The sequence below is a fragment of the Chiloscyllium plagiosum genome, unplaced genomic scaffold (genome assembly GCF_037043375.1).
Source record: "Chiloscyllium plagiosum isolate Xiang-an unplaced genomic scaffold, Cpla_swu_hap1 HiC_scaffold_3, whole genome shotgun sequence".
Taxonomy (NCBI): Eukaryota; Metazoa; Chordata; class Chondrichthyes; order Orectolobiformes; family Hemiscylliidae; genus Chiloscyllium; species Chiloscyllium plagiosum.
In genome coordinates, this window is record NW_028270141.1 from 109203439 (window position 1) to 109224009 (window position 20571).

The 20571-nt window shown below is 41.4% G+C and overlaps 1 protein-coding gene across 1 annotated transcript in view; it reads right to left on the reverse strand.

Annotated features, from left to right (window-relative positions):
• sh3bgrl2 (SH3 domain binding glutamate-rich protein like 2) overlaps positions 1-20571 on the reverse strand; it is a 95098-nt gene that overhangs the window by 73707 nt on the left and 820 nt on the right. The window lies entirely within an intron of this gene.

The window sequence follows — 20571 nt, forward strand, 5'->3', positions numbered from 1 at the left end:
GAAACATATTGCCATTCCTTTGCTGTCATTGGGTCAAAATTCTGGCACTCCCTCCCTGATGACATAGTGGATCTACTTATATCAAATCGACTCCAGCTGGTCAAGAAGGCAGCTCGCCATTACCTTCTCAATAGCACGATGGATGAACGATAAACGCAAAGACCGCATCCAATGAATGAATCAAAACAAAACTGAGTGATATGCGAGGCCGTTTCAGATGGCAGTAAAGAGTCAACATCATTGTCATATCTCTGGACTCAAACGGAAGCCACACTGGTAAGGACGGTAAATTTCCTTCTCTAAAGAGCATTAGAGAATCAGATGGATTTTTATATCAATTGACAATAGTTACATAGTTGCCATTAAACTAGCTCTAAATTCCAATTTTTAAACTGAATTCCAATTTCACATTTGCTGTAGTGGAATACAAACCCTTAGCCCTACAGCAGTACTCTGGGGTTCTGGATTGCTAACCCATTGATATCAACATATTGTCGCTGCCTCTTCAATAGTGTGTCACTTTAGTAACAAGAATAAAAAGCTGAAAATGTGTTGCTTGAAAAGCGCAGCAGGTCAGGTAGCATCCAAGGAACAGGAGAATTGACATTTCGGGCATAAGCCCTTCTTCAGGAATGCCCGAAACGTTATGCCCAAAATGTCAATTCTCCTGTTCCTTGGATGCTGCCTGACCTGCTGCGCTTTTCCAGCAACACATTTTCAGCTCAGATCTCCAGCATCTGTAGCCCTCACTTTCTAACAAGAATAAAAAGTCAGGGTACGACTTAAACAGCAAATGACCACAGAATTCTGAGCTGGATGCTCCAGTTCATGAGTCGCAAAGGTGTGGGGTAAGTAATTAATGCTGGCACAGCAGCCAGCCAATAGAGCCCACACTCAGTCAGCACCTGCGAGATAGTGAGGACTGTTGGAGATCAGAATCGAAAAGTGTGGTGCTGAGAAAGCACAGCAGGTCAGGCAGCATTCAAGAAGCAGAAGAATTGACATTTCAGGTATAAGCCCCTCATCAGGAATGTGGTGGCAGGGGAAAGGGGACTGAGAGATAAATAGAAGGATAGGGGTGGAGTTGGGAGGAAGGTAAGGCAATAGATAGATGCAAGTGGGTGGTGATGGTGATAGGTCAGAGGCACCTTCCCTTGCCACCTCAAGAGGTGTAAAACCTGTCTCACACCTCCCTCCTCACCTCCGTCCAAGGCCACAAGGATCCTACCACATCCGGAAGAGATTTTCCTGCATATCCAAACATGTCAACTGTGTCCGTTGCAGCAGATAGATGGAAAGGAAGATGGACAGGTAGGCAGTTCAAGAGGGCGGTGATGAGTTGGAGGATTGGATCTAGGATGAGGTGGGGGAGGGGAGATGTGAAAACTGGTGAAATCGACATTCATGCATTGTATTGGAGGGTCCCAAGGCATCCCAGATGGCCTCCAATTTGAAGAACCACAATTTCCCTTCCCACATGGTCAACAATGCCCTCCAGCGTATCTCCTCCACTTCCCGCCCTTCTGCCCTTGGACCCCACCCCTCCAGTTGCAGCAAGGATATATTCCCCAACACTCCCACCCACACTTACCTTCCACCCCACTAATCTCTGGATACAGCGCATTATCATCTGACTTTTCCACCACCTACAAACAGACCCCACCACCAGAGATATATTTCCCTCCCCACCCCCATCAGCATTCTGCAGAGACCATTCCCTCCACCATTCCCTCATTAGGTCCACAACCCCATCAACCCATCCTCCACTCCTGGCACCTTACGTTGCCACCTCAAGAGTTGTAAAACCTGTGCTCACACCGCCCCCCCTCACCTCCATCCAAGGCCACAAGGATCCTACCACATCCGGAAGAGATTTTCCTGCATATTAAACCACCTCATCTACTGTGTCCGTTGCTCCTGATGTGGTCTCCCCTACACTGGGGAGACAGGACACCAACTCATGGAATGTTTCAGGAAGCATCTCTGAAACACATGCACCCCACCTCATCCCAGACTCAACCTTCCAACTCATCACCACTCTCTTTAAATGGCCGACCTGTCTATCTTCCTTCCCATCTATCCACTCCACCCTCCCTGCCAACCATCAAACCCCACCTGCATCTATCAATCGTCTTCGTAGCTACCTTCCCTCCAGCGCCACCCCCACCCTCCCATTTATCTCTCAGCCCCCTTCCCCCTCCCACCCCCCACTTCCACCCCCCAGCATTACTGATGAAGGGTTTTCAGAAGATTTGTAGCTCAGGTTGAGGATGTAGATTTGCTCGCTGAGCTGGAAAGTTCATTTCCAGACGTTTTGTCACCCTACTAGGTAACATCTTCAGTGGGCCTCCGGGTGAAGCACTGCAGATAATGCCTGCTTTCTATTTATACATATATATGTATCAAACATATAAAACCCAAACTTATAAATAGAAAGCAGGAATTATCAGCAGTGCTTCACCTGGAGGCCCACTGAAGATGTTACCTAGTAGAGTGACGAAACATCTGGAAATGAACCTACCAGCTCAGTGAGCAAACCTACATCCTGATGAAGGGCTTATGCCCAAAACGTCGATTCTCCTGCTCCTCGGATACTGCCTGACCTGCTGTGCTTTTCCAGCGCCATACCTATTGACTCAGTCAGCACCCAAACCATCAGATGACCATGACTTCGTGCAAGCCAATTAGAAAACGTAATCAGATCCCAAGGTACACCCAGGAGCAGCCAACAGTGAATCACAGTATACCTACCTGACCTGGTCTATGACAGGAACCTACTCGGAGGCAGCAGAAAAGTCTAAAGCCCAACTTGGCATTGATGGAATTCCACAGTCCACCTAATCAGTGTTCCAACCAGTTGAGGCAATTTTCACTTGACCATTGTTTTATGAGACAAGATTAGGCTCAGCTCAGATTGATCAGATGCTGGTATAGTAATTATTTAGTGTTACCTACATTACTCATTCATCTGGATTGAACCAGGAATATTGTGGTCCATTGCAGATTTCATGGGAAGGTATTGTCATGCTCACTGAAGACAGGTTCATTCCCTCTTATCTAGTGTCAAACTGCAAAATCAGCTCTAATACTCTGTGTTGGTTAGTTTTCCTCTCTGTATGTCAGTTTTAGCATTTCCATGTATTCTTCTATCCTTTCACTTTAGCTTCACCAGCGGGCACTATATCCCAGCTTTCCGTGATGCTACTTTTGGTGATGTCTCCCAGAATATGTCCAGCCAGAGTTAGCACCCTTACTATTCTGTGTGACTTGGTTACTCACACAATAAACAGGAAGCTAATTAAATGTATTTCAAAACCACCCAACCGATGAGTGAGTGCACAAACACACAAATTGTTATGTTATTCAATTGTGAAATCCCACGTTAAATGTGTCAAACCAGTTTGAGGCACATTCATAACCTGGTCACACTCCTGTAATATAATGAGCTAATTTATTTTGCATTAGAGTTATATCTGGAAGTGAATGCCAGGAGCCAAAACAAATTACTCTTACAGAAAGTAATTATGTGGCCACATCACCGACCATTAATCAGATTTCTGGCTGTTTAGAAGATATCATTCACAATTTTTGCACCAATTTTCACTGTAATTTCTAATATATTTGGGGGAAGCCAGGTAGATTAGTAAACTTGTTTCTTACCTAATTTGTTTCAAAGATCCTCCAAAATCTCTGTTATTTTCCAAATTAAAATCAAACCTAGAAGCACCAACATCATGTGTTCTGCTCTCCTCTGTCCTGTAAAACAGATTGTTAGCATTCGAGCTAATGGTAATACCAGACCAATCAGATCCAAGAGTGAAACTCTGCTTGATAATCTCTTCAGTTTTATTTTCATAGGGAAAAAAAATTACACAGGACAAGAACTATTGGAATGGTTTTAGTACAAACGTTAAAAAGATTTGTCCCTTACATCTCAGCAATCCCTCAGACGTTCAAATCTCGGTGAAGTGTCAGGCTTATCTGCTCGCCTCTCGCTCAGCTGGCACTCGTATAATCAGTTTCCTTTCAACAAATTTCTGCGCATTCACCAGATGCTGTTTTCTTCAGTTAATGTCTCTTCCTGAGACCCATAAAATAAAATGTCAAACAGTCTTTAACAGCCTTGCATAATGTCCTCCCCTGTGACACTTCCACAGACTCCATCTTCTTGAGCTCCCTTTTCACTGACTTCTCTGAAAGTCAGAACTTCATTTCAGCCTTGACCGCTTGGAGACTGCTCATAACAACACCTCTGCTGGTTTAGGCCACCTCCCCACACCAAAATGCAGCAGCTTCTTGCTCCTTTTTGCTCTCCCTATGGAGGCCATAAAACCCAAGTCATCAAACATAGAGTCATAGAGTCATAGAGATGTACAGCATGGAAACAGACCCTTCGGTCCAACCCGTCCACGCCGACCAGATATCCAAACCCAATTTAGTCCCACCTGCCAGCACTCGGCCCATATCCCTCCAAACCCTTCCTATTCATATACTCATCCAAATGCCTCTTAAATGTACCAGCCTCCACCACATCCTCTGGCAGCTCATTCCATGCATGTACCACCCTCTGCGTGAAAAAGTTGCCCCTTAGGTCTCTTTTATATCTTTCCCCTCTCACCCTAACCTATGCCCTCTAGTTCTGGACTCCCCGACCCCAGGAAAAAGGCTTTGTCTATTTATCCTCATAATTTTGTAAACCTCTATAAGGTCACCCCTCAATCTCTGATGACACTTTCGCAATGATCTCTCCAGATGGCTTACTCGTCATTTAGCTGAAATCACATGATTTTCTGTAAATTATGTTTTGAAATCAAAGTTCCGAAATGAATTTCTGACATTTAAAAACAACAGGTAAGAACTTCACAGAACCAAAAACCAAGATCCAGTTCTCTACTTTAGAATCCTAGTTCTCAAATCTTAACAGTATCTTATGAACCTTCACAACAATACACATCACTAGAGAAAGCCATATACACCAACACTCTTCAACTCTGATCTCCAGCATCTGCAGTCCTCACTTTCTCCACACTAACCTCATAAAGAGTCACCTTTATCTTCAGCAGTTCTGCTGGTCTACAGCAGTATAACCAAGTGGAATTGGGAAAAAAGCAAAAAAAAATCAGAGAAATTTAAACCTGAGCAGTGCACAACTTGTGTTTTACCTCAGTCTCTTAAACTGGTTCAAGATCCAAATTGGCTGAATTGGGCCCCCAAAGCTGCTTTTAAACTTTAAGCTTTCATTTATTGGGAAATAACATTTACAGATTCCTGTGCAGAATTCAGAAAGAGATGAATTACATCAGAGAATGCAGTATAAAAATAAACCACAGTGGGTTGTGAAGAGACATTTGTACTAAAATTGGCAATCCAACATTGGCTTAATTCCATCAGCTGTTGGTGGGTGTTTTGATGCTGATGCAGAAAAGACGGGATGATTTTAATGACCACTGCTGTTAAGAAAGGAGTTCCAGAATTTTGACAGTTAAGCAATAGGGATATTGTTCCAGGTAAAGATAGTATCTTGGAGGGGAACTTTCAGGTTGCAGTGTCCCCAAGCATCTACTACCCAATGGTTCTTTTAGGTAGTACAGACACGGATTTAGAAGGTGCTTGCAAATGCCTTGGTGAGTTGTTGCAGTGCATTTTGGAAATGGCCCTCACTGTGCATCAGTGGTGGTGGGGGGAGTGGAGTTTTAGTTTGTTTAATGAGGTGCCATATAAGCAGGTTGCTTTGTCCTGGAGTGTTGTTGGAGCTACGCTGATCAGGCAAATGGAGAATATTTCATCACAGTGAAAACTTGTGCCTTGTAGATGAAGGATAGGCATTGGGGAGGTAAAGAGGTGAGTTATTTGTTACAGAATTATCAGCCTCTGATGCACTCTTGTTTTCATGCTGATTAAAGTCAATTTAAGTGAACTAATATGGCTGTACTGATCCTGGTTCTGTTTCCATGTTGTAGGCAGAGCATTTGGTGGTCATTCAGCTTAAATGTTCCATTTTATTAATCCAATTATGTGGGTCCTTGACCTGTATCACTATTTCACAGAAAAACAGATTTTCCATCAATTCAAATAGAATTTTTTTGTGGGGGAGGAAGAGAGGAGGAGCCAACATTTTAAGGAAAACTAATTCAATATAACAAATGGAAAAATAGCCAAGCTGCATTAAAAATATTTGGAATAACTATAGGTTTGAATAAATCGAATTATGAAAAATCTTAAAAGACTTGAAAGAAATGAGATTGCATCCTTCCTGAAAGTCAGCAAGTTTTCAAAACTTAAAAAAGTGTAATGTTTCAAAAAGAAAGAGTAAATGACGAAATGATGATGCCTGCAAGAAAAACAAGGCAATTAAACATTTCCCAAAGGAGGGTGAAGTTTCAGCTGGTTTTACTCCACAGCTGAAAATTTAATCAGTACAATGAAAATGGAGTCATTAATTCTGATATGGTCATGTCTAGTATTGGTGGGCACTCATCCTTGTAAGTAACACTGTGTTTGTCATGTCATTTTTCAAAAATGCTATGTTGACTGAGAATTAACATTTAAACGAGTATCCGAGAACCTGGTCTCACCCCTTGCCAAAAATGAAATCTTGTCCTGAGAATACAAAAAGAGATGAATTACACCAGGGAATGCTGTATTAAAAATAAACCCCACTGGTTTGTGAAGAGACATTTGTATAAAATAGCAATTCACCATCGGCTTAATTCTGTCAGCTGCTAGTAGGTGTTTTAGCACTGATGCAGTAAAAGATGGGACTGATTTTAATGGCCAGGCTCCATGTAAACCTTGTTGCCTGACTTACCAGCCATTCTGGTAAATGTAAATCATGAGATTGGCTGCTCAGCCATCGAGCTGGGGGCTCCTCCATCTAAAACCACATGAAGAAAAGCTTCTGCTTCCATAATGGGGTCTAAAAGAAATCTTCCACACTTTACTACTAACACAAGGCAAGTTAAAACAAAAGTACAAATGTATCTGTATGCTATCTTGCTGGCATGGCCTGCTTACTGTGCTTTTCAGGTAGCCTACTTAAAATTGAACATAACTGGGGCAAACATTGATGTTTTACAACTCAAAGAAACCTACTGGCTTTAAGTAGGTTTTAAGTACTCTACTTCCCTGGTTTGTGCTGACAAGCAGCTGCATGCTCTACATTCTGATCTCCATGTCCCAGGACAAAGATTGAAGGGAAGTCAGACATAATTCCTTAATTACTATTCTGTGAGGCCTGCTGGGGAATGAACGGTAGTGCCAAGGAAAGATCGGCCAAGATCACGGAATCACAGAATTGTTACAGCACAGAAGGCTGCCAGTCAGCCCGCTGTGTCTGCACCAGCTCTCCAAATGAGCATTATGACGTTATGATGTAGTGCCAATGTCCTGTACCTTGCACATTGTTTCCATTTAAATAATCACTTAATGTCCTCTTGAAAGGCTGAATTGAACCTCCCTCAATCAAAGTTCTAGACCAAAACTTCTCATTGCAAGAAAAAGTATTTTCTTACATCATATTTGCGCGCAGCAAATTCAGTTTAAAACTGGACCCTACCATACCTGATACTTTTAGAAGCCAGAACAGTTTCTCACTGTCTACTTCTTCCACACCACTCATAAATTTGAAAGCTTATTTGGAAAACAGCCTCAGTCTCTTCTATCCAATAACTGAAGTTTCTCATCCCTGAAATTATTCTTGTGAATCTCTTCAGCCTCTCTGTAATGCATTGACATCCTTCCTCGATTACCCAAAACTGCACACAATACTCCAGCTGAGTCATGGAACTATACAATATGAAAACTGACTCTTCAGTCCAACTTGTCCACACAGACCAGATTAGTCCCATTTGCTAGCATTTGGCTCATATCCGCCTAAATCCCTCCTATTCATGTAACCATCCAAATGCTTTCTAAATGTTGTAATCGTAGCCGTCTCCAACACCTCCTCTAGCAGTTCAGTCCATACACGCACTACCCTCTGTGTGGAAAAGTTGCCCAGTTCAGCATTATCTCCTTGCTCCAGTACTCTGTGCTGTCATTAACAAAGTTTGGATACTGTGTGCTTTATTAAATGGTCACTCCTGTCCTGCCACCTTCAATGTTCCTTCCTTTTTTTCAATTCCTGCAACTGCTGGATGAATAATTGAAAGGAAGGAATGATCAAATATAATTATCAAATTTCTTGTGGCATTGCTCACAGCAAAATGGTAGAATATTGTTTCATAATAATAGGGGTGTTTACTGTCAATGTGGTATGGGCGGGAATTATAACAGGGAGCAAGTGTTGAAAATAAATTACAAATGAGGCTCCTTCTTCTTGACATAGCCATGCTTAAAAACTGGAGAGGCCTGTCTTTATTCATGCTACTTTTTAAAGCACACCATGAACAGGACTGATTCTAAACATGGAGGAAGCAAGTACCACAGCAGAAACAAGCCCTAAGAGTCAGGCTGAGGCGGGAAAATTCAGAACAGCAAGTGTTGAGGCAGGGTCAATATATATTTGACAAGAAAACAACTGGAGCAGAAGAAAACAGCGAAAATCCCTGGAAAACCTGGACTAGGTTGGACCTGTATCCTAACACAAATGTATTCCTATACTGTAGGTGCTTACATACAGAGTTTGCGATCAATCCTTTATATCAGCAACTTAATTTGTAAATATTGAAAATCATGCCATTGGAAGTTGGACAGCAAAGTCATTACCATATGAAGTATTTAATATTCAGATTTAACAGATTAATAGTTAGAGTTATAATTGGCCTTAGCTTTGATTGAGGTCAACAATTGGTTATTGAATATTGTTCTATTAATGTTTTCCTAGATACAAATTTATATTATGCTTATTTCATCCAGACATTTGTTTCAATTTATTGTGACAAGCCAACGGAAATAGAACGGGCTTTCCAGTTCTGTGTATTCCAATGTAATTCAGAGCATTCAGCTTTTAGCACAGTAAGTAAATATTTCACAAAAGCTGAAAAGAGTGTTACCACCTCTATAATACTCAAGGCCAAATTGGCTGTTCTCTTACTACTATTCTACAAACAACTCAAAGCCCTTCAAAGACATCCATGTGTACGTCAGTAGGAGAGAGATGGGTACCTGCTGGCACTCGGAAATGACCCTGCAGTCTTCAACCCTGATTATGGAACCCATGATGTTTCAAGGCATCAGGTCATACATGGTTAGGATAATTTCCTGCTCATTACCTTCCTCCTTTACCTGATAAGTCAATATTCCTCCAAGTTGAACAACACTTGAAAGCAGCACTTAAGAATAACAAGGTCACAGGATGTACTCTGGATGATCAACTTCAATATCCACCACAAAGTGTGCTGCATAGAATCACTACTGACAGTGCTGGCCACGGCAAAGGACGTATCTATCACACAAGTGAGACAACTAACAAAAAGGAAAAGCAGACTTGAACTCACAAATGTTCTCTCTGATCTAACTACAGATGCAGCTGTCCATGACAATCCTTTGTGGAGACAACAGAGATAATAGTATAGTGGCAATGTCACTGGATTAGAAATCCAGAGGTTCATGCTTCTGGGATGTGGGTTCAAATCCCAACCAAAGTAACTAGCGGAATTTAAAAATTGTGGGTGAATGGTGTGATGGATTAGCTGTCTGACTTCAATGTTAATTAGAAGATAGCAGGTTCAAGTTCTAATTTGATTGTTTACGGGAGGCACTATGGCTCAGTGGTTAGCACTGATGCCTCACAGTGCCAGTGACCTGGGTTCAATTTCAGTCTTGGGAGATTGTCTGTGTGAAGTATGCATGTCCTCCCTGTGTTTGTGTAAGTTTCCATTGGGTGCTCTGGTTGCCTTCCACATTCCAATGATGTGAAAATTAGGTGAATTGACCATGTTAAATTGTCTGTAGTGACCAGGGATGTGCAGGCTAGGTGAACTGGTCATGGTAAAGGTGGAGTATTGGGGATAGGGTAGGAGGCTGGGGCTGATTCTGGGTGGAATGCTGTTTCAATGGGCTTTGATTCAATGGGCTGAATGACCTCTTTCTGCACTGTCGGGATTCGAGAACAAAATCCCATGTTCATACAAAGGACACTCTCCAGAATGTTGTGCAGCATTACCAGAGGTGATAGTTTCAGACTGAAGAACTTCTTTTCTCAGAGGGTTGTAAGTCTTTGGAACTCCTTGCCACAGAGAGCTGTGAGGGCAGTGTCCATGTTTATAGTTAAGGCAGAAATAGATTCTTGACCAATCAGGAAATGAAGAATTATGGGTTAAGGGCAGGAAAGTGGATACGAGGAGGGCACAATCAGCTATGACCCTAATGATGGAATGCATCCCAGTATGCTGAAAGAAATGGTGAAAGTTATAGTAGATGCATTGGTAATAATTTACCAAACTTCACTGGACTCCGGGTAGGTCCCGGTAGACTGGAAGACAGCGAATATCATGGCACCATGATATCATGAGTATTATGAGAAAGGGTGTAGGCAAAAGGCAGGTAATTATAGGCCAGTTAGTTTAACATCTATCATTGGGCAAATGCTGGAGGCTATCATTAAAGAAGAAATAGTGAGACATCTGGATTAAAAGGATTCCATCGGGCAGACTTAGCATGGATTCGGGAAGGGAAGGTTGTGTTTGACAAATTTATTGGAGGGGAACAGGTGGAAGTTGTATACTTTGATTTCCAGAAGGCATTCGATAAGGTGCTACATAAAAGACTCATCCATAAGATAAGAATGCACGGAGTTGCGGGGAATGTACTAGCACGGATAGAGGACTGGTTAACCAACTGAAAGCAGAGAGTTGGGATAAATGAGTATTGCTCCAGTTGGAGATCTGTAGTGAGCAGGGTGCCACAGGGGTCGGTGTTGGGCCGCAACTATTCATGATATATATAAATGGTTTGGAAGAGGAGATCAAATGTAAGGTATCGAAGTTTGCTGATGACACTAAATTGAGTGGAAAGGCAAACTGTGCAGAGGATTTGGAAGGTGTGCAGAGAGATTTACATGGGTTAAGTGAGAGGGCAAGGGTCTGGCAGCTGGAGTACAATGTTGGTAAATGTGAGGTTATCCACTTTGGAAGTAAAAATATTTGGTCAGAGTATTATTTAAATAGTGAGAAATTGAAGCATTGCGCAGAGGGACTTTGGAGTGCTTGTACATGAATCGCTAAAAGTTGATTTGCAGGTGCAACAGGTAATCAGGAAGGAAAACAGAATATTGGCTTTCATTGTTAGAAGGATTGAATTTAAGAGCAGGGAGGTCCTGCTGCAATTGTACAAGGTTGAGAGTGTGGTGCTGGAAAAGCACAGCAGGTCAGGCAGCATCTGAGGAGCAGGAGAATTAACGTTTCGGGTATGAGCCAGTCATCAGAAATGAGGCTTGTGGGCCAGGGAGCTGAGAGATAAATGGGAAGAAAGTGGGGTTGGGTAGCTGAGAATGTAATAAGTAGATGAAGGTAAGGGAGAAGGTGATAGGTTGGAGAGGAGAGTGGAGTGGATACATGGGAAAGGTCATGGACAGGTCATGAGGGCAGTGCCATGTTGGGGGCTTGTGACTGGGATAATGTGGGGGGAGGGGAAATGAGAAAACTGTTGAAATCCACATTGATCCTGTGTGGTTGCAGGCTCCCAAGGTAGAATATGAGGCATTCTTCCTCCAGGCATTGGGTGGTAAGGGGTTGGCAATGGAGGAGGCCCAGGACCTGCATGTCCTTAACGGGGTGGGCAGGGGAGTTGAAGTGTACAGCCATGGGGTGGTGGGGTTGGTTGGTGCTGAGACGATGGGTAGATCAGCCATGATCTTAATGAATAGCAGAGCAGGCTCAAATGGCCTACTCCTGCTTCTATTATTATGAAACTATGAATGGTAGAACAGACTTGAGGGGCCAAATGGTTTTCTCCTGTTCCCATTTTTTTACGGCCTTATTGCTACAATGCTAAACAGAATAAACATAGGTCAGAATCCCACAATCCAGAGATATGCAGATTATGTAGATTAACCATGCTAAAATGCCTATAGTATGCAGGGGTGTGCAGGCTACGTGGATTAGCCATGGAAAATGCAGGGTTTTGGGATAGGGTGGGGGCAGATGCTGTTCGAAGGAATGGTTTGGACCTGATGGGCCAAATGGCCTGCTTCAATACTGTAGGGATTCTATGAATTCTCAGCTCAAAACTGGACATCCATGAGACTATGTGGGCTGTCAGCAGGGGCATAATTGTAAAATGCACATATTTGCATTTATACAGGGTGATTGGAATTATTTCATTGGTTTTAAAGGACTTTAGTCCAACTGTTACATTACTGTAGGTAACATGGCAGCCAATGTGCACAAACTCCTACAAATAGAAATGTTTAGGAAAGGTTTCAGGAGGGATGTCTGGTATCCTCCCACTTTTAGGGCATACTGTCAGCAAGGGAAACTTTAATCCTGATACTCTGTTGATTCCATAGAAGTTTTGATGGGGTGCTGGCGAGTCATGCTACTGTCAAGTTCTGCGAACCCTTGGTTTTGGGCATGGCAGCTGATTAGTGTAATAATCTCAACTGAATACCTTTATTGCAGCCTGATTTTTGTTTTCAGTAAGTTTTTTGCACTCTAGTTTCTCTCTTCTACAAAATTATAGTTCTTTGCTAAGTTAAGATGCAGACGACATTAGCCATCCACTGGGACTTGGCATAAGGAGCTATTTGAAATCAATCTTAAACACAGTCTTGGAGACTATTCAGCAAGTGTCTTCAGACAATGAGCAAAAGCATCAGCTGACCACTTTCCTCCTGAACCCGGAGCACTGAGGCACATTTGAACACTGATACCTGAGGAAAGATCAGTTAGCTTGGCAGCTGACTGATTAATTGTCTTTCTTGTTTTATTTATGACTTGGAGATACTGTTAGGATAAAGTTATTTGTCATAGGCATTTTGGACTATAATGGCTGGAATCTTTGAAATTCGTGGAAGTGATTTTTGGGCCGACAGCTAGAAGACATTGAAATGTTGTTAAATTGTTGCAACTATCTTGAAAAATAGTTTTTACAATACAGGCAGTTCTGCTATAACGTGACATAGAAAATCGTGTAATAGCAGCAACATTTAAACTATTGGGGCCAGAATTTCGTTATAGTCAAATTTTAAAATTCATACTTTGGAGGCAGTGTCCCCAATTCGTCAATCATGTTATAGTGGAGGTGTGTTAACTAAACGCGCATTATAGCAGAACAATTGTTCTGTACTGCTTAACGACAATTGATTCAATGATATTCATGATATGGAGCACAACCTCCATGCTGCCAAAAATACTTTAAACTTTCTCTCACATAGTAGAAGTTTGCAAAGGTAGAGTTGTCAGAGTCCCAAAGAACTGTGGGGCTGCTCTCTTAGCAAGAGACATGGCAAGTTTAACCTAAAGGTCCTCAGGCAAGTTTGAGAAGGCATGGTCTTGATGGTAACCTTAATGCATTTTATTCAGCATCTCCCCTTCTGTAATATGGATATTTTTCAAGATGTCACCATCTATTTCCCCACATTCCTTATCTTCCATGTCCTTCTCCACAGTAAAATACAAAGGAACCTCGATTATCCGAATGAGATGGGCGGGCACTATTTCGTTCGGATAATTGATTATTCGGTTAATTGATTTCCTCTGCGGTTCGGAGTTTTCTGTGAAATCTGCTGCCCGTTCAGGAGACTAGACAGCAGCACCCTGCGCACAAGACTCCGCGCCCCCCAGCCGCCCACCCTGCCCCTGCATACCCCCAACCCTATCCGTCCCCCATGCCCACTCCCAAGCCTGTCCGCTCCCACCGCGCCTGCTCCCCCAACCCTGTACCCCCATCCATCCCCACCCGCTATCCAACCCCTGTCCGTGCCTCCGCACCCCCATCCGACCTGCTACACAGACAACTTTTTGACAGGTTCCACCTTTGCCCTGTACAGGACAATATTAGAGCGATTATCTGGGGAAGGGGGGGTTTAGAGTAAATCCCTGTGTAGAACTCCAGGGCATGTGTGGGGCGAGGGTGGGAGGTCAGTCATTTGGACTGTCCAGGACTGTGCTCGGTAGCATTTCAGTGAGCCGAGGTCATTTTTAATCATTGTACCTGTAAACAAAAGACGCGATCAGTGTTGAAACAGCTCTTTGACATAACATTTCTATCAGGACCTTGAGATCCCTTTCAGATAATCTGATATTTGGATAATTGATATTCTGACAATCGAGGTTCCTCTGTACTCATTTAGTATCTCCCCATCTCCTGTGGTTCCACACATAGGCTGTCTTGCTGGTCTTTGAGGGGCCCGATTCACTCCCTAGATACCCTTTTGTCCTTAATGTATTTGTAAACACCCTTTGGATTCTCTTTAACCCTATTTGCCAAAGCTACCTCATGTCTCCTTTTTGCCCTCCTGAATTCCCTCTTAAATATACTCCTACTGCCTTTATACGCTTAGAAGGATTCACTTGATCTCTGCTGTCTGCACCTGACATATGCTTCCTTCTTCTTCTTCTTGACCAAAACCTCAATTTCTCTAGTCATCCAGCTTTTCCTACACCTACCAGCCTTGCCTTTCACCCCAGCAGGAACATACTGTCTCTGGACTCTCATTATACCATTCTTAAGGCTTCCCTTTTTCCAGTCATCCCTTTTCCTGCCAACATCCATCCCCAATCAACTTTTGAAAGTTCTTGCCTATACCGTCAAAATTGGCCTTCCTCCAATTTAGAACTTTAACTTTTAGATCTGGTCTATCCTTTTCCATCATTATTTTAAAACTAGAATTATGGTTGCTGGCCCCAAAGTGCTCCCCCACTGACACCTTTATAGAGTAATAATAACTCTTATGTACACCATTAACCAGAAGGGCAACTGAATAAAAGTAAAACATTTTTTCTAGCACAAGCTTAATGTAGCAGGAATCAGCAGACCATTGAGTGATTAAACTACTGTGATGACATCAATTATGAAGGAGACTACAAATCACAAAAAAATGTGAAATTTGAAACATGTTGGTCTTGAGTTCAATTAATTTTCCATCATTCTATATTTTACACAGAGACATATTCCTGACCTCTGGCACATTACAAAAATAATGTGAAATGATCAAATGCCAGCTGATTCATACTTTCCTTATTACAAATCTGAACTGTAGCCAACATAGAAATAAGGAGATAAGTACATCTGAAACTTTATGAATCATTAATAAAATGAATATAACCTCCAAGTATTGTAAATTACTTACTTTTTAGGCTGCTCTTGTTATCTCAGCTTTCCTGCAGACGTTGGGGTAGAATATCAAATGTATTAGAGACAGGGGAGAAAAGATGCTTCAAGGATGAGGAAGTAAGGAGATTTGAAAGAGGTATTCAAAATCACAAGCCTTTCTAGTGTGTGGGCTAATTTAGGCTACAAACCCAAACTGGACATACTTGCCCTGGTTGGCTGTATTGTGGAGATAGACATGTCTGCAATTTTGATGGAGTCAGACCAGCTTTTAAAAGACTCGTGATTCACAGCACCACAGAAGCATCATAAACCATTGTTTGCATATGAGAAGCATTTGAAAGGCAACTTTAAAAAATATCTTCCTTTTTGTAAATGCATGCTTTTACACTAATGGCACCTCAATTCTTCCATGTCAATGTTTGCCCTCCAACCCATCCCCAACAGTCCATCATTGACATCATAGCAGGCTATAGCCCTGCACCAACACCCCATGGTATCTCATGCCTCACAATGGCACTTACATGCCCACTGCAGCAACATTAGGATGTCTAAAGAAAAGCTTTATAAATATAATTCATTCATTTCTTTCCAGTTTCTTCAAATCAAAACTCATTTTTACAAATCAAATAAATGTATCAAGGATCCAGGCACTTTGAAGAATCAACAGCAGGAACTGCAAACATTAGAAACTTCTTAACCATAAAGATTACGAAATTGACAGCAGAAACCAGAAAACCAGAAACTTACCAAGGTCCCTCCAACAGCACTTTTCAAATCAGCAACCTTTACCATCAAGAGGACAAGGATAGTAGCCATATGGGAATGCCACCAAAACAGAATGTTCCTCTCCAAGTCACACATCACCCTGAGTTAGAACTTTATTAGCATTTCTCCACTGTTGATGGGTTAAATTTTTGTAAATCCATATCTAAAAGCAGTATGAGTGTACCTACCCCTCATCAATTGCAACAATTTAAGGCAATGTCTCATCACCACCTTCTCAAGGAAAGAGAAATATAGGTAAAAGATTCTAGTTGAATCAGAAACATCAAAATCCCAAAAATGAATAAAAAACATAGTCAGTCAAGCAGCTTTCAGGTGTTTCATCAGACTAATGAATTTCTGAGCTTGCAGACAAGTTCCAAATGTCTGTTTTCCTTGGATGGGACTGCACTCATCTGCTCCTCATGCCCTTGTTTATATCAAATTTCATTCACCCATCAAACCTGTCCTTGATGACCTATGTTAGCTCTTGGCGTGGCAAAACAACATTTTAAATTCTTCTGCTTGTTTACAAAACCCTCCATGGTCTGACCAGTGTCCATCCCTGTAATCTTTTCAAGCTTTGCAGCCATCTAAAATCAATGCATTCATCTAATTCTCGCTGTTTGTGAGTCCCTGATTTTAATCACTTCACCACTGGTGTCATTATCTTCAGTTGCTTGGGCACTATCCTCTTAAATTCCCTCACTAAACCTTCCAACCTCTCATTTTCCTTTAAGGCACGCTCTAAAATCTTATTTACCAATTTTTTTGGTCACTTATCCTAATATTGCCATGTGTAGCTTAATATCAAATTTTATTCAGTAACTTTCTATAAAATGCCTATGTTAGGAACACTAACAAAATAAAAGCTGTTGTTGCAGTCATTTCTTAGCATAAAATTTTGAGCTGCAGGTCATTTTCATAGCAGCTAATAGGGCTGTGTTTTGTGACAGAACTGTGGCTTTAAGAGGTGCATTTTGTCTTTTTTATTGTGAAGAAATGTTAAGACAGAGGTGTCAAGCAGTCTGCTCCAGTTCCAGTAAAGTAAACAGAAATTAAAACAGAAATTGCTATAAAAGCTCAGCAGATCTGGGAGCATCTGTGAAGAGAAATCGGAGTTAACATTTTGGGTGCGGTGACCCTTCCTTAGCTTGTCAGACCTCTTTTTTAAAGATGGAACAATAGAAGCAGACTGAATGGATAGAGTCAAGTTCTCACAGAACCAAGATTTTCTTTTAGTTTTAACATTCAGTAGCAGTTGCTGGGGTCTTGCTTACTCCTCTCTCTGTTACAGCTAAAAGCGGGGGTTCTCTTCCTGCTGGTAGAATTGCATGTGAGATTATTGAATTTATTGAATTTGCCTTTGCCAACAGTGTGTTTATGGGATGTTACCGTATTGGAACAGTTAATCAGTAGTAGTTAATATATATATTACTTTGTTAAGCATTTTGAAAGAGTTACAGTTAAGCCAAAAATTTTGTTTGTATTTTAACTATAGTGTATTAATAAAGTGTGTTTTGTTTCAAGTCTGGTCCTCACCTCCACCCCATTAATCTCTGGATAAAGCACATTATCCTCTGCCATTTCCACCAACTACAATCAGACTCCCCACCAGAGAAATATTTCCTTCCCACCTCTATCGGCACTCTGCAGAAACCATTCCCTCCGCAACTCCCTCGTTAGGTCCACATCCACCACCAACCCACCCTCCATTCCCGGCACCTTCCCTTGCCGCCGCAAGAGGTGTAAAACCTGCACCCACACCTTCCTCCTCACCTCCATCCAAGGGCCAAAATGATCATTCCACATCTGGCAGAGATTTTCCTGCACAACCAAACACTTCATCCACTATGTCTGTTGCTCTCGATGTGGTCCCCTCTACACTGGGGAGACAGGACGACAACTCACAGAACATTTCAGGGAACATCTCTGGAATACACCCACCAAACAACCCCACTGCCATTTCAACTCCTCCTCCCACTTTGCCAATTTCATGCAAGTCCTGGGCCTCCTCCACTGCCAAAACCAAGCCACTTGATGCCTTGGTGCCCGACAAACACACGGCACCAACGTTGACTTTACCAGTTTCCTCATCTCCCCTCCCGCATCTCATCCCAGATCAAACCCTCCAACTCAGCACCACCCTCTTGAACTGTCCTACCTGTCTATCTTCCTTTCCATCTATCCACTCCACCCTTTCCTCCAATCTATCACCATCAACCCCCCCCCCACCTCATCTACCTATCGTCTTCTAAGTACCTTGCCCCCACCCCCACCATTCTATTTAATCTCTCAGCCCGCTACCACCACCAGCCCCCCAATTCCTGATGAAAGGCTTATGCCCAAAGCATTGACGCTCCTGCTCCTCTGATGCTGCCTGACCTGCTGTGCTTTTCCAGCATCACACTTTTCAACTGTAACAGTTTACATAAAAGCTAAAGGAAAAGCAGATTTAAAATGAAAGAATGCTATTTCAGGTAATAATTTCATGCTAGTTTCATGCTGGTAGTCAAAGAGGCTGCTATAGCAACAAAGAAAGTTGGCATGAAATCAGGGTAAAACTATACTTAACATTTACCCTCTAATGACAAATTATAGCTTGCATACACTATCTTATTGCTGTCTTACTGTTGCTGTTACTATTGCTCCTATTACATGTTTATGAGTATATGTCTGAATCTTGTGCTCAACTAGATGATCTGGCTGGGTCAATAAACATTGTTCTTCCTTAGCAAGTGATAGCATCATGCACTTCTGCTTTTTTTTTTATAACCTCAAATTTACCAATATCTGAATACCATTGTTCCTCTGTACTGGCAGTAAGAATCATGTATCCTGAACGAGTTTGCCAAAGCAGTTACATGAATGTCAAACTATGCTGTGCTGTTGACCTGTGGTCATGAAAATCAAGCCAAAGATTGTTCAAATTAGATTATTTAACAACCAAAGAATAAGATTCCTTCTCCCTGATTAAATCTTCTGGCAAAGGTGAAAAATCAGTATTACCCTTGAAGCTGGTATAAAACTGAGAATTCTCTTGTCTTGAATAAAAAATATTAACAACTATATTCAGACATTAGGCGTTGCGACCATGAAAATTGTCAAAATGTTTTTGTTTTGATATAAATACTTGAAGATAAGCACTTATATTTTAATACCAAGCTATGCTAAATGTTTTGTTTTCATAAGTATAGTATTTGTTTACTAGGATACAGTCCTAAGTCACATGATAAGTATGCGAATGTATACTGTGATTTCCTTGTATCATTGAGAACAATGAAAAATATTTATGATTTCTAATCAAACTTAAATTTTCATTTAAATGGAGTAATTTTAATGATTTTTTTAAAGGCGCATTTCCGTTTTGGTCAAAAATCTGCATGACAACTTAAAAATGGAAAGAATCTGACAAAAAGGTAATAATCACAAAGGGCTATAAGAAGGGTGATACAATTTTAAAAGAAGTTTCACTACGGCATCCCAAGTGCATCCATTTTCTTCTCCAGAATAGTAACATCATCACTATGTATAAAAAAGTTGGAGGAGATTGTAGAAACAATTAACCAACAGGATAGGCCACCTCCACTTATTAAGCACATATTAATTTGCAACCATTTAAGCTCACCCTAAAATGACAGTATAGATTTTTGTTTCAATCAAACTATTTTGACAAGTTCTGACACATCTCTAGAGTAGGTAGGACATGAATCCAAACTCTCTGGCACAGAGGTAAGGACATTTGACTTCAACACTTCCAATGTTCGGAAAGGCATTTCATAACAGAGATTATTCTTACACTTGTGACACCCACCATGCAGTTAAAGATAATTGACTTAAATGAAAAATAAATTATCCAGGAGACAAAGACAGTAATTTAGAAAGAAAAAGAATTGCTCTTTCATGCTACTTCTATGATTACTGGATGTCTCAAAGCCCTTTACTGCCATTGAATTACTTAACTCATCGCCACTATTGTAATATAGGTAATACAGTGGCCAATTTACATCAACCCCAAGAAAACAGATGGGGCTCCATTTAATAACTCATCCAAAAGGCTGCTTCTAAGTTACATCATATTTCACTGGACTATTAGGTTTGATTTTTGTGCTAAACCATAGGGGTGGAACTTTGTACTTGGAACCTTACGATCGAAGCAAGAATGCTATTTTTCCTGAATGGCTAAACTCTGCATGCATCATCCACACAAATTAAAATCCTAGAAACATATCGGATAAGCACCTCAAGGTTATAAATAAGAATACTGCAGCTACATATTTTAATTCTCTATGATGAAATTATAAATTATAAATTGGTTCAGTAGCATTCTGCATTAGAGAACAACACTTTTGATTTGATTTGGTTTGGCTGTGCATTCTATCCAGGCAAATAATACCTTCCATGAGTACATCAGGATGATATAGCAGAATACAGAGTACAGTGTTACTGCTACAGAAAAGGTGCAAAGGAAGACCAACTCTAAAATATGAGAGGTCCGTTTATAAGTTTGAAAACAGTGGGGAAAGAGTGGAGAGATACAGGTTAAGTCCCCCCACCCTATTAGAAGGTATCAATGGAGAAGCCATCCCTCGC